The 15,936-nt window shown below is 40.3% G+C and overlaps 1 long non-coding RNA gene across 2 annotated transcripts in view; it reads left to right on the forward strand.

Moving 5' to 3' along the window:
• The window catches only part of LOC143960071 (uncharacterized), a 134,852-nt gene that overhangs the window by 69,818 nt on the left and 49,098 nt on the right, over positions 1 to 15,936 (forward strand). For both annotated transcript variants that reach the window (XR_013270252.1, XR_013270251.1), the window contains exons 2-3: positions 1,581 to 1,675; positions 11,944 to 12,138. This is a non-coding gene — a long non-coding RNA (uncharacterized LOC143960071). The remainder of the gene's footprint in view (positions 1 to 1,580; positions 1,676 to 11,943; positions 12,139 to 15,936) is intronic.

A 15,936-nucleotide genomic window follows, 5' to 3' on the forward strand; every position in this document is an offset into this window, starting at 1 on the left:
AAGGATATATCTATTGATAAAAGCAGTATATAAAATCCGCAATGGGGGGATATCCAGTAAACAATACAGGTCTGGGTATGTCTATGTGACTAGTTTAAACAGCAACACTCATTTCTACTAATATTCCACAACATAAATACATAAAATAGTGAAAATTCATATACAATCCAAAGTGCAACGTGTTGCGATCCTGTAGTCGCATAAAAGTGCAAATATTCCAATGTGCCACTGTGGCTGATAAAACAATAATGTTCGTTGCTATTAGTGTAAAATCTACAACATGAAACCGTGAAACAATAAAAAAGAAAAAACACAATACAACATTCAAAAGTGCAGCGTGTTGCGATCCTAAAATCGCATAAAGTGCAAGTGTTCAGCTGTGGTGCACATAGGCAAACCTTCAAACATAAATGATAATTAAGTGACAAAAAATATAAGTGTATCAGACACAAAGTCAGTTTTCAGTGCAAAGTGCTGCGATTATTCTCAAAATCGCATAGGGTGTGACTTCTTCAACAAGATATACGATGTGGAGCTGTTGCAATGGGAAGGGCAGTGGTGCTGGTGGAAGGGGATATGGCCTTGGTGGTCCCGTATATACCAGTAATGGATGTCCCCTTACCTTACTGCTGTAAGGTAACAGCGTATATATAGAGAGCTTTTTGGGATCCTTTTAGCGGAGTTTTCCCTTTAATGTGGGGTGCCCAGGTCCTGACCAATGATATGGTCCCTTTAAGGGGGTTTCCTCTGTGGTATTGCAGTCAGGGTTCCTCAGTGGTATGGCATATACATGGGTTTAAGCAGAGATGGAGGAAGAATAGTCCATAGTGTAAAGTGCTTCAACAGGTTTATTGTTATTACAACAGTTTAAAAATACTCACAAACAAACAGTCTGTACAAGCAGTGTATAAACGAGCTGCGGGCTCGGTCTACGTCACTTCCTGGTTGCTGTGTCCCGCACGTGTTCGTCACGGGTCACGTGACTTCATCAGGGGATAAACACAACAGTAGGAAGTGTCCTTAAATAGCTTAAACAGTGCTAGTATATGGCAGCCATTATTATGGAGACCCGGAAGTCAGCCGGCGGCCATTTTGTTGTTGATAATGCCGCCGGAAAGGGCACCGCGGCCATTTTTTTGGTGTCTGGCATACTTATTGTATTTTAAAACCCGGAAATGGATAGAAGGCATCCGCCCATCTATCCATTAAACAGGAAATGCGGCCGGCGCCATTGATATAGCTACCATACACTAGTTGAGTATTAGCATAGGGTACAGCACTGCACAGACTAGGCCCACTTTCACAGGGTCTCACAAGATGCCATCGCATTTTGACAGACCCAAACCTACAGTTACAAAAAAAAAAAGTGTAAAAAAAATATATATTAAAAAAAAAAATTGTTGTAATTTTATTGTTCTCTCTCTATTGTTTCTCTATTGTTCTACTCTTTTTTTACTATATTCTATTCTGCAATGTTTTACTATTATTATGTTTTATCATGTTTGCTTTCCAGGTATGTCATTTTTTTTTATACTTTACTGTTTACTGTGTTTTATTGTTAACCATTTTTTTGTTTTCAGGTACGCTATTCAGCTGCAGCACAGATGTATATATCTCGACAGCAACAGCGTTTGCTCCCACGATACATAAAGCCATAACTCCAGCGCTGCCAGAGGTGATTTCACCACCACAGTTGAAAAAAAAATGGTGCATACGCCCATCATTAGAAGAGGTTGGATGAAGGGAGGTATTCTAATGGGTGGCATATCCACCGATCAATCTCTTTTTTTCGTTCAGCCCACAGGCTGCATAAAAAAAAAGATTACAATATATGCCCAACGAGGACCAGCAACGTACTGGCATGTTGCTGGACTTTGAGTGGTTATACCAGAATGATGCCTGCGGGTTTAGGCATCATCTTGGTATCATTCTTTTCAGCCAGCGGTCAGCTTTCATGTAAAAGCAATCTTAGTGGCTAATTAGCCTCTAGACTGCTTTTACAAGCAGTGGGAGGGAATGTCTCCCTCTTCCCACCATCTTCCATGGTTTTCTCTGGCTCTCCTTTCCCAACAGGGAACCTGAGAATGCAGCCGGCGGTTCCACCAGCTGACCATAGAGCTGATCAGAGATCAGAATGGCTCTAATCATCTCTATGGCTTAAGAAACCGGAAGCTACCAGCATTTCATGACTTAGATTTTGGCGAATGTAAACAGCGCCATTGGGAAATTGGGAAAGCATTTTATCACAACAATCTTGGTGTGGTCAGATGCTTTGAGGGGGGATCCAGGGTGTAATAGACCCCAATTTTTTCAAAAAAGTGTACCTGTCACTACCTATTGCTATAATAGGGGATATTTACATTCCCTGAGATAATAAAAATGATAAAAAAAAAAATGAAAGGAGCAATTTAAAAATAAGATTAAAAAAAGCAAAATAAAAAAAAAAAAAAAAAAAAGCACCCCTGTCCCCCCCTGCTCTCACGCAAAGGCGAACGCAAGTGTCGGTCTGGCGTCAAATGTAAACAGCAATTGCATCATGCATGTCAGGTATCACCACGAAGGTCAGATCAGGGGCAGTAATTTTAGCAGGAGACCTTTTCTGTAAATCTAAAGTGATAACCTGTAAAGGCTTTTAAAAGCTTTTAAAAATGTATGTAGTTTGTCGCCACTACACGTTTGTGCACAATTTTAAAGCATGTCGTGTTTGGTATCTATGTACTCGGCAAAAGATCATCTTTTTTATTTCATCAAACATTTGGGAAATATAGTGTTTTTTAGTGCATTAAAATAAAAAATAAAAATGTGTTTGAAAAATCGCTGCTCAAGTACTGTGTGAAACAAAAAATGAAACACCCACCATTTTAATCTGCAGGGCCCTTTCTTTAAAAAATATATAATGTTTGGGGGTTCAAAGTAATTTTCTTGTAAAAAAAATATTTTTTCATGTAAACAAAAAGTGTCAGAAAGGGCTGTCTTCAAGTGGTTAGAAGAGTGGGTGATGTGTAAGCTTCTAAATGTTGTGCATAAAATGCCAGAACAGTTCAAAACCCCCCTAAATGACCCCATTTTGGAAAGTAGACACCCCAAGCTGTTTACTGAGAGGCATGTCGAGTCCATGGAATATTTTATATTTTGACACAAGTTGCGGAAACATGACACATTTTTGTTTTGCACAAAGTTGTCACTAAATGATATATTGCTCACACATGCCATGGGCATATGTGGAATTAAGTATGGGGCCCCAAAAACCAAGCACCGCCTTCAGGATTTCTAAGTGCATACATTTTTTATCTCACTCCTCACTACCTATTAGCCCTTGTACACACGGTCGGAGATTCCGATGGAATGTGTCCTATCAGACCGTTTTGTCGGATATTCCGACTGTGTGTGGTCTCCATCGGACTGCTTCCGTTGGAATATCCGACGGACCAACTTTTCCAACTTGCCGGTAAAATTTTCCGTCAAAATGCTCCGATCGGACATACTCTGATCATGTGTATCCTACTCCGACGGACAAAGTGCCACGCATGCTCAGATCAAATTCCTAGACCAAAGCTATTGGCTACTAGCCTGAACGTAGTCCCGTCATAATGAAATAACGTCATCACGTTATGTACAATCGGATTTTCCGACAACTTTGTCCGACCGTGTGTATGCAACAGTTTCGGACAAAATCCATCGGATAAAATCCGTCGGACAAAATCCAACGGATTTGGTTGTCAGAATGTCCGACCGGCTTACAGTTGCGTGAAAAAGACACATTTTTTTATTTTATTTTGCACAAAGTTGTCACTAAATGATATATTGCTCAAACATGCCATGAGCATATGTGGAATTACACTTCTCCTTGCTTCTCCTGAGTACGAGGATACCTCATGTGTGAGACTTTTTGGGAGCCTAGCCGTGTACAGGACCCTGAAGACCAAGCACCGCCTCAGGCTTTCTCAGGGAGTGAATTTTTGATTTCAAAACTGTGATAGGTAGTGAGGAGTGAGATAAAAAAAAGTACGCACTTAGAAATCCTGAAGGCGGTGCTTGGTTTTTGGGGGCTCGTACTTAATTCCACATATGCCCATGGCATGTGTGAGCAATATATCATTTAGTGACAACTTTGTGCAAAACAAAAATGTGTCATGCAACTTGTGTCAAAATATAAAATATTCCATGGACTCAACATGCCTCTCAGCAAATAGCTTGGGGTGTCTACTTTCCAAAATTGGGTCATTTGGGGGGTTTTGTGCCATCTTGGCATTTTATGGCCTTCAAAACTGAGATAGGTAGTGAGGAATGAGATCAAAAATGTACGCTCTTAGAAATCTTGAAGGCGATGCTTAGTTTTCGAGGTCCCGTATGCAGCTAGGCTCCCAAAAAGTCCCACATATGTGGTATCCCCATACTCAGGAGAAGCAGCAGAATGTATTTTGGGGTGTAATTCCACATATGCCCATGGCATGTGTGAGCAATATATCATTTAGTGACAACTTTATGCAAAACAAAAATGTGTCATGTTCCCGCAACTTGTGTCAAAATATAAAATATTCCATGGACTCAACATGCCTCTTAGCAAATAGCTTGGGGTGTCTACTTTCCAAAATGGGATCATTTGGGGGGGGGGGGTGGGATTTGTGCCATCTATGATAGGTAGTGAGGAGTGAAATCAAAAATGTACTCCTTTAGAAATCCTGAAGACGATGCTTGGTTTTCGGGGCCCCGTACATGGCTAGGCTCCCAAAAAGTCCCACAGACGGGGTACCCCGTACTCAGGAGAAGCAGAAAAATTTATTTTGCCATGTAATTCCACATATGCCCACGGCATGTGTGAGCATGAGCAATATATCATTTAGTGACAACTTTGTGCAAAACAAAAATGTGACTCAACATGCCTCTCAGAAAATAGCTTGGGGTGTCTACTTTCCAAAATGGGGACATTTTGTGGGGTTTTGTGCCATTTTGGCATTTTATGGCCTTCAAAACTGTGATAGGTAGTGAGGAGTGAGATCAAAAATGTACGCTCTTAGAAATCCTGAAGGCAGTGATTGGTTTTAGGGGCCCTGTATGCGGCTAGACTCCCAAAAAGTCCCACATATGTGGTATCCCCGTACTCAGGAGAAGTAACAAAATGTATTTTGGGGTGCAATTCCACATATAACCATGGAATGTGTGAGCAATACCGTATATCATTTAGTGACAACTTTTTGTAAAAAAAGAAAAAAAAATGTATTTGTCATTATTCAATCACTTGGGACGAAAAAATGTAATATTCAATGGGCTCAACATGCCTCTCAGCAATTTCCTTGGGGTGTCTACTTCCAAAATGGGGTCATTTTGGGGGGGGGGGGGTTGTATGCCCTGCCATTTTAGCACCTCAAGAAATGAGATAGGCAGTCATAAAATAAAAACGGAGTAAATTCCAGAAAATGTACCCTAGTTTGTAGACGCTATAACTTTTTGCGCAAACCAATAAATATACGCTTATTGACATTTTTTTTACCAAAGACATGTGGCTGAATACATTTTGGCCTACATGTATGACTAAAATTGAGTTTATTGGATTTTTCTTATAACAAAAAGTAGAAAATATCATTTTTTTTCAAAATTTCTTTTTCCGTTTATATCATAAAAAATAAAAATCGCGGTGGCCATCAAAAGAAAGCTCTATTTGTGGGAAAAAAAAGGACGCAAATTTAGTTTGGGTACAAAATTGCATGACCGCGCAATTACCAGTTAAAACAGTGCAGTGCGAAATTGTAAAAAGTCCTCTGGTCTTTAAGCAGTCTAATGGTCCAGGGCTGAAGTGGTTAAAACTTTTTTTTTTTGCAATTTTTGTTTTTTATGAGCTCAGTTTTAGACAGGTTGAGTTTGAGGAAGCGGTATGATATCCAGATTGATACTGTATGTCAGTCAGTAGATTAGTAATGCGTGAGGAGACTGATGTTGTAAGCTGAGGGGTAGAGGGATAGATTTTGGTGTCGTTAGCGTAGAAATTATATTGAAAGCCATGGGAGGCTATCAGCTTACCCAGAGAGGAGGTATAGATTAAGAATAAATTCAAATAAAGATGCAGCGCTTAATATGTTAAAATAAGTGAAAGGATATTGGTGAAAATTCTCAATAAATCAACACAGAGCAAAATATCACACTAAGGTGCTGAGGGGGACATCTCACTCATCATAATAAAACAAATGTGTTCTAAACGTGAGCAACCAATAGTAAAAGTAATGGTGAAAAAACTCTTACAGAGAAAACTAAAGCAGTTGTCATATAGAAAAAATAAAATGAATTAAATTAACCATAAAAATTATACATACAGTATATCAAAATTGCTAGACCAATCACTGAAGAAAAAAACAAAAATAAAATATATTAAAAGTCCTAATTCCAAATAGTGCAAATAATCAATCAGAAAATAAATAAATAAAAGTCCATAAAGTGTAAAGTGCTGCTCCAAAAAAAAGTAATGGTAGAAAAACAGATCCCGCATCATGATAATTCACACCCAAGTGAGTATTGAGGCTCCTTACCGACTGCAGATGACCACCATAGAGGTAGTCTCACCAGGCACAGGGAAATTCAGGTCTCCCACAAAACTACTGGCTTCCGCAGCTGAAACTGTGACTACAATATTCATAAAACAAAAACAGAAAATGCTCCCATGGTGTAGTATTTCTTAAAGGATTTAATATACCAAACGAATTGCACTTACAGAATATTCCATCCGTTAAAAGCGTAGCCACAATCGTATAATAATATCAAAGTCTAGCCAATCCCCAGACGACATCCTATTGTGACGAAATGCATAGGGAGGAGCCTGTGGCGGTGACATCATTACGTTTTTTATTCTGAGATTAATGGGACACAGATAGTAGGGGTTAAGGCATAATCTTCTCCCAGCACTCTCATATATATGGACATTTGATATTCACATATGTTACATTTTGAGAACTGTTTTATTTAGTTAAATTGTGTTTTTTTTTTTTTTTAAGTATAGTGTTTGATTTAGACTTAAAGGGGCAGCAGCCTCAAGTCACCAAGTGTGGTATATGGGATTTTGTTTTGTACTGAATGTAATCAATTATTTATTTGGTTTTTGCTATTAGTAAATTGTTTGTGAGTTTTAGGACAAGCGTTTCTGTGGAGTATTAAGGGCAAAATCCAATCTGAAGGGGATCAAAAAGGTTATTAATGAGGTGGTCACTCAGCTGGTTGTAGACCAGGTGCTCAAAGAGTTTGGAGGAAAAGGGAAGCAAGGAGATGGGGAGTAGGTTGTTAAGATTGGTGAGGTCCAAATAAGGCTTTTTAGGTATAGAGGTGACTAGTGTATGTTCTAGAGAGTTGGAGAAGTTGCCGGAAGAGAAGGAGAGGTTAAAGATGTGGGTTAGAGAGTGTAGGATAGAGTCAGAGGGTGACCATAGTATCTGAGAGGGAACAGGGTCCAGGGGACAGGTGGTTATGTGGGTGTTAGAAATAAGTTTAGCAACTGGTATATAGTAGCAGGGTTGAATAATGGAAGTGTTGATTATACCTGTGGACATGGGGTGTTAAGTGGGGACAATTTCTGTAGAGTGGAGAATTCATCATGAACTGAATCAATCTTATTTTTGAAGTGATTGGCAATCTCCTGGGCAGTTAGTGAGGTAGTGGGTAGAGACAGTGGAGGATGAAGTAGAGGGTTAATGATAGAAATGAATTGACAGGGACTGGATGAGAATACAATTGATAAAATAGGTCTGCTTGGAAGTGTGGAGGCAAGAATTGTATTTTTGGAGGGCAGATTTGTATTGGTTGAAGTCTTTGTGAGTCTTAAGTCACAGACGCTCAAGAGCATGGCTAAGTTTTTTGAGACTTCTGGTGTCTTATGTTTTCTCGGGTTGTAGAGGTTGGGCCTAATTCTGTGTGTAGTAAGAGGGGTGAGCTTGTCCAGGGTGGAGGACTGTGATCTACTGTAGACAGAATTGGCTATATTGGGACAGGGCAGGGGTGAGACTTTGTCATGGTAGACAGTAGTTGAATAGAGAAAGGTAAGGTTGAAGTGACAAAGGTTTCTACGGGTAATTGTTAGGGGGCTGGAGGAAAAGCTGATGGAAAACAGGGAGAGACCAAAACTAATAAGGTAGTGATCAGAGAGAGGAAAAGGATTGTTGGAGAGGTTGTAAGGGGTGCATAGTTAGAAGAACACAAGGTCAAGGGTGTTGCCATCAGAGTGAGTAGAAGCATGTACCAATTGCTTCAGGTCAAATGAGGAGGTTAGACTAAGATGTTTAGAAGTAACAGGTGTGTTAGTATTAACAGGGATGGTAAAGTCGCTGAGAACGATTGTGGGAATTTCAGAAGAGAGAAAGTAGGGTAGCCAGGCAGATAAGCCATCAAGAAAAGTTGATACCGGTCCAGGTGGCCGGTAGACCACAGCAATTAAGGAGATTAGAGAAAAAAGACATATACAGTGAGCTTCAAATGATGAGAGGGACAGAGAGGGAGGAGAGTGAATAACCTGGAAGGTGCTCTGTGGGTTTTGAAGGATTCCCTCTCCAAAAAGAATTTCTTGGGATTTTTTTTGCTCTCCACTATGTGTCTTTCGTGTTCTATCTTAGCCACCCTAATTGCACCCTTATGTTTCTTGTTACGTTCTTTGTAAAGTCTGAATGCTGATAAATAATGATCTATCAGCCTTGTATTTTTTGAAGGCCTTCTCCTTTGCTTTTATATGCATTTTTACACTGGAGTTAAGCCATCCAGGACTTTTGTCCCAATGGGATGCACTGGCTAATGCCCATATTTAATATGCTCTTAAAGCAAACCCATCTCTCCTCCATGTTATTTGTTTATAAGATTTTATTCCAATTTATATCTTCTAGCAAGGTTCATAGTTTAGGGAAGTTTGCTCTTTTGAAATTCAATGTCTTTGTATTTCCCTTATGTTTCCTATTTGTGTAATTTATACTGAAGCAAATTGACCTGTGTTCACTGTTTCCTAAATTGCCCCTTATTTCCACATCTGTAACCAGGTCTGTATTGCTGGTAATCAATAGGTCTAGTAACGCCTTAATTCTAGTTGGTGCCTCTACCATCTGACCCATGAAATTGCCCTGCAAGACATTTATGAACTGGCGAGCCTTAGACGAATGCGCGGCTCCTTCCACCCAATCTATGTTTGGATATCTAAAATCCCCCTCCTTGCTGCTAATCCAAATTGTGATGCGAGGTCCGTATCCCCCTCCTCCCTCAGGTTAGGGAGTCTATAGCATATTTCCAGTATTATTTTCCCATTAGTTTCATCCCTTTGGAGCTCTACCCATAAGGATTCCACCTTCACTTGTACATTATTCTTGATATACAGGCATACCCCTCCCCCTTTTTTACCCTCTCTATCCCTGTGATAAAGGCAATACCTTTGAATGGTTGCCAGCCAATCATGAGAGCTGTTGAATTAAGTCTCTGAAATTCCCACAAAATCTAAATCCTCCTCGTACAACAGTATCTCTAGTTCTCCCATCTTGTCTGCCAGGCTCCTGGCATTGGTGAAAATGCCACGTAGTTTAGACCGGTTGCATACTGTCCTCTCATTTAGTATTACGAGAATGCAAATAGGACTTGTACCCGGAGTCTCTTGAAGATAATCAAGGAAATGTAATGGAGGAAAGCTGGAAAGTGACCTGGGGTATGCCATGGTCACGTGGACAGTTTTCCTAAAAGGGGGCATACCCTAGAAGTAATTGGAAATAAAGAAGAAGTAAAACAAAGGGAATGGGTGAGTAGGATAATGTGAAGAGAGACGCAGACGGAAAGGGGAGGAATGGGGCAGATATTTATAGGGCGAGCCTTCTCCTACAAATTCAGGCCTACAGCCAGCCTTCCTACTTGTTACTGTATTTACCTTGAGTTTATGTGCTTTAGTCAACCTACCATTAATGCCCCCAATAGTACCCTCTGGAATATGTTCCACGCTGACTATCTTTACTTTGGCTCCTCCCCCCGTCACCTAGTTTAAAAGCCCCTCTAACTTTTCGGCCGTCTTCACTCCCAGCAGATCTGCACCCTCCTCATTTAGGGGCAGTCTGTCCCTTCTATAGAACTGGTGACCGATTGAGAAGTTGGCCCAGTTCTCGAAGAAACCAAACCCTTCCTTACTACACCAGCTCCTCAGCAATTTGTTTACTTTCCTAATCTCCCTCTGCCTTTCGGATGTGGCATGAGGAAAATTACCTACAAGGTAGTATTTTCAGAAATACTATCGGTGCGGTAGTATTTCTGAAAATACTACCATGGAGGTCATTTTCCTCAACTTAGCTCCCACGTCTCTAAAATCGTTCTTTAGGACACTCCATCTGCCTCTGACTTTATCATTGGTGCCAATGTGCACTATGACAGCTATGTATTCCCCAGCCCTTCCCAGTAATCTGAAGAACACCTGAAGGTGCTACTTCAATGTTGGTGCTCTTTATGTGGCCATGCTGTGTAAAAGTCTCACACATGTGGTATCGCCATACTCTGGAAGAGTAGCAGAATGTATTTTGGGGTGTAATTTGTTGTATGCATATGCTGTGTGTGAGAAATAACCTGATAATACGACAATTTTGTAAAAAAAAAAAAAAAAATCTTCATTTTGCAATGAATTGTGGGAAAAAATGACAACTTCAAAAAACTCACCATGCTACTTACTTAATACATTGGAATGTCTACTTTCTAAAAAGGGGTCATTTGGGGGGTATTTGTACTTTCCTGACTTGTTAGTGTCAATTTTCAGTGATTGGCACCATAGTTTGTAGACTCTATAACTTTCACAAAGACCAAATAATATACACTAATTATTATTTTTACCAAAGATGTGCAGCAGTATAAATTTTGGCCAAAATTTATGAAGAAAAATTACTAATTAGCAAAATTTTATGACAGAAACAAAGAAAAGGGCATTTTAGCACAAAAAATAAAAAAACCCACTAGTGATTAAATACCACTAAAAGAAAGCTCACTAAGTAAGTGCACTGTATTGAGGTGGTTAAGGGGAACTCCACGCCAATTAAAAAAAAAAAAAATGCCGTGGAGTTCCCCCCAAAAATCCATACCGGACCCTTTATCCAAGCACGCAACCTGGCAGGCTGCAGGAAAAGGGGGGGCGAAAGAGCGCCCCCCCCCCAAACCGTACCAGGCCACATGCCCTCAACATTGGGAGGGTGCTTTGGGGGTATCCACCCAAAGTACCTTGTTCCCATATTGATGGGGACAAGGGCCTCACCACCACAACCCTTGCCCAGTGGTTGTGGGGGTCTCTGGGCGGGGAGCTTATCGGAATCTGGAAGCCCCTTTAACAAGGGGACCCCCAGATTCTGCCCCCCCGTTTGAGATGGTAAGGGGTACATTGTAAAAAAAAGCTAAATCTACTTTCCTACTCATTTACTAAAGCTAGCATAATAAGGATTACAAACAGTCAATGCTGTTTCACAGAGTGAAGTTCTGCTTTAAAGTCCAGTTCACACCATGTCCCCACATGAATCGCACAGGAATGTGCTGTGAGTTCCTGTGCGATTCACACTGCATGCAAAACACAGTCAATTTGCAATTTGCAGCAGGTGTCAATGCAAAGTTAACGAAATGCAAACAAATGCAGTTAGCAAACACAAATTGTTTGCCAGCACCGGATCGCATGGTACCTTTGTTCCAATGCAATCCGGTTGTAGTGCATTTAAAAAAGAACCACAGCATGGTGCTGTGCAACATTCCGAATGGGCAGAAATCACACTGAATAAAATTGCATGTGAATGCCTCCTCTGTGCTCATAAAATGATTTAGAATAGTTAGGATAAACAGAAGAAAGAACAGAAACTCTTGTGAGTTGTTGGTAGAAGTAATTCACTTCAGCTAAAACTAACAGTCTGCTTATATAGTCTCCTAATTGGTAATATATTTCTGTGTCTATATGTTATAAATAATATAAATCTCATCTTTCAGACTGGAGAAGTTCTGCATTCTTACCCCCTCCTGGGCTCCTACTCTATATAATTCTTCATAGTTTCCTGATCATTTCCTTCCTCGGCTGCTGCACAGGACCAATGACCCCTTCCAACGCACACTGAACCTATTCAGGAGGGCGACCTACGAAGCACATCACAATGTCTCCCAAGAGGAGAATTTCCTTTTTAGCAGGTATTGTATATATTTTTAAAAATCAAAATAAATGGATTATATAGAATAAAACCATTTATCCAGTTTAAAGGAGGACTCCACTTTCATAAAATAAAAATATAACAAAAAAAAATAATTAAAATTTATGTACATTGCTATATCCAGGGGGTCATGATAAGGTGCCACATCTCAAACGTATATTAGTATAATATAAGTATACAGTAAAATGATAATCCTGGAAAACCTGAATATTTTTTAGTGTTTTTATAAATAATTTTATACAATAAATTCTAGAGATGCACTGAAATCTCAGCCACCGAAATGGTGTGAAAATGGTGTTATCCTCATTTTGCCGATAAGAGAAAAAGGTGCCAATAATGGCCCTGAAAAAGCACACGGTGGCCGCAATTTACTGTGCTTATGGTGTGTTTTTCGTAGGTCATGTGTCTCAAAAAACGTATTAAAAAAAGTTACATGATGCGTTATTGATGCATTATTGTTGCGTTTTCAATGCATTTCAATGAGGAGGTGCGTTTTTGATGCTGTTTTTTTTTTAACAGACCAAAAATGCAGCATAATGGAAGCGCAACAAACCAGTGTGAAGACATACATACTGTAGAATTTGAAGTGATACATTTTTCTTAAAGCGGACCTTCAATCATTTTTCAAATTTTCCATCTATTAAATCTTCTGCCCTTGTTGTTTTAACTACTTCAGCCCCGGAAGATTTTACCCCCTTCCTGACCACAGCACCTTTTACAATTCGGCACTGTGTCGCTTTAACTGAGAATAGCACGGTCGTGTGACGTTGTACCCAAACAAAATTTGCATCCTTTTTCGCACAAAATAGAGCTTTCTTTTGGTGGTATTTGATCATCTCTGCATTTTTTATTTTGATGCGCTATAAACAGAAAAAAAAGCAACAATTTAAAAAAAATATATATATTTTTTTTACTTTTTGCTACAATAAATATCCCCAAAAATGTTTTTTTAAAACAAATTTATTCATCAGTTTAGGCCAATATATATATTCTTCTACATATTTTTGGTGAAAAAAAATAAAATAAATCACAATAAGTGTATATTGATTGGTTTGCGCAAAAGTTATACTGTCTACAAACTATGGGAAAGATTTATGGCATTTTTATGGCATTTTTTTTCCTTACTAGTAATGGCGGTGATCTGCGATTGTTAGCGGTACTGCGACACTGCGACGGACAGATAGAACACTTTTGACACATTTTTGGGACCATTGACATTTATACAGCGATATAAAGATTAATGTGTAAATGTCACTGGTAGGGAAGGGGTTAACACTAGGGGGCGATCAAGGGGTAAAATGTGTGTTCCCTCACTGTGTTCTAACTGTATGGTGATAGGACTGATTAGGGGAGGAGACACTTACTTAGTAGGAACAAACAACATGTCTGCTTTCCCCTGAAAGAACAGGGATTTGTGTGTTTACACACACAAATACCCATGCTGGCTCTTGTGCACGCAATCGTGACCGCCGGCCATGCACATCGGGTCCCCTTCCATGCAGAGGGCGTGCGCTCTCTGGTGGCTTTTAAAAGGAACCCCGTATATGTACAGGATTTCACACAGTGGTGCCATTGTGCCGGAGTAAATGTGCGTGAGCTAGTCGGGAACCGTTTAATGACCAGGCCATTTTTTGCAATACGGCACTGCATAGTTTTAACTGACAATTGCGCAGTCGTACGACATTGTACCCAAACAAAAAGTAAATTTTCCCACAAATAGAGCTTTCTTTTTGGTGGTATTTGATCACTTCTGCGGTTTTTATTTTTTGCGTTATAAACAGAAAAAGAGTGAATTTTTTTAAAAAAAAAGCTATATTTTTAACTTTTTGCTATAAAAAAATATCCCCCCCAAAAAATGTCTTCCTCAGTTTAGGCCAATATATATTCTTCTACATATTTTTGGTAAAAAATTGCAATTTGCTTATATTGATTGGTTTGCACAAAAATGGGGGTGTGTATTTTTTTTTTATAGAGGAATGTAATCTGTAAGATTACAGTACTGTGTGTGTTTTGTGTGTTTTTACTTTTTTGAATTTGGCGCCGATCTCCGCTCCCGTGCGCCGTAACGACGCAGGGAACGGAGCTCGCGGCACTCGGGCACTGTGTGAATCAAGCGGAGGAGCTCGCACACACAGCATGGAGGACATCACTGGATCCAGGGGACAAGGTAAGTAACTTCTCCCTGTGTCCTCCCTGTATCCAGCGATGCAATCCTGAGTCTGGCTCGGGGTTACCGCTTATGGTACTGAAATACCAACCCGAGCCAGACTCAGGATCACCACCAGGGAGGTTAACAAAAAATACCCAATCATACGCAAGGAAGTTTAAAATGCATTTTTGCTTGCACATGATTGAATGATGGAAGCCATCAGAGACCCCTCTCATTTACTAAGCTCTGGAGCAACTGCATTTGCAAAGTCCTCAATCTATGTGCCTTTAGTAAATTTACCCATTACATGTTCAGAAATATAGTTTTTTTTTTGGTAATTTCACCAGATTTTTGGAGACTTTTTTTGTTTACACACAAGCATATCTATCATTTGCTGCATGATTCTCCCAATCACTCTACACATAATACAATGTACCAAACCATAAACACATCACAATGGTCTCATCACTTGTTAGAACTTATGCCATATGAAGTGGGGATGCTTTATTTATTCACAATTATGTATAGGTGTGAATCCAGCCTTAGAGAGCACAAAGGTGGAAGCATTGACTGAAAAATGGATCTAATAGCATGGATCTCTAGCAGTCTCATGTAATTTTTCTCCACTCTATGACCATGACCATCACTTGAAGCATGTACCCAGTTTTCAAGAAAACCTATTGCATATTTCAGTCTCTGGCAATCTTATGCAGCAGGTCTGCTGCCTCTGACCATCTCTGGTACTATGCCTGTAGTCTCTGACTATTTCTTTTATCAAGCCCACAGTCTCTGACCATCTCTTGTAGCAAGTCTGCAGTCTCTGACCGTCTCTCATTGTTGGTAGTCTCTTGTGGGAGGAAGCAACATGGTGCAGCGGCAGAAACTCTTATACATTTAGTATAAAAAATGTGGCTGCCTGGTCCGAGCCCAAGCGTGGAGACCAAATGCACACGAAACTAAGGAGCCAGTGTCTTAAATAGAGTCTGCCTGACACAAGACGGCTGCCAGAGTCACATGGGCTGTCTGCATCCAACGGAATTGCTGCCCTGGTGACCCAAGAAGCCATAGAGGAACCACGTTCCTTTTGACTTCCTCTCCCTCTGCACTGCCACTGTGCTTGAGCACCACCTGCCATGGAGAAAATAGACTGCACCTGCCAAACCCCCCCCCCCCCCCCCGACAGATGCTGTCCTCACATGACAACACAGTAACAAGTAACTTGAGAAAAAAATTAATAACATACAAAATTCAAACTACATAATCAGAATACTTTGCTGTAAGCTGTCCGTGGTTAGACCGCAAAGGGTGGTGAGTCCCAGTGTCCTCTGTGGAATTAAGGAAGTAATTGAGGTTCTAGGGATGCAGGAGGGTGAGGGTTGTTTGTATCCCCCATATCCTTTTCACTTTGGCCTAGAACTAATTCCTCAGACAGATCAGGACAGTCTGTGGTACTCTCTGGTGTAGCTGGACTGTCCACAATCACTGGGCTGGGGCTCTTTGCCTCTGGAGTGTCAGGAACTGGAGGCTCAAGTAGGAGAGGGGGAAGGTACCATTCTTCAGGCACCTCCTGTACTGGTGCAATAACCGTGGAATTGAATGACTCTCTATCTCCAACCAGTCTAGTAGAGT

This window comes from Lithobates pipiens, unplaced genomic scaffold, assembly GCF_037356315.1.
Source record: "Lithobates pipiens isolate NorthernLeopardFrog02 unplaced genomic scaffold, aLitPip1_a1.2 Scaffold_8, whole genome shotgun sequence".
Lineage (NCBI taxonomy): Eukaryota > Metazoa > Chordata > Amphibia > Anura > Ranidae > Lithobates > Lithobates pipiens.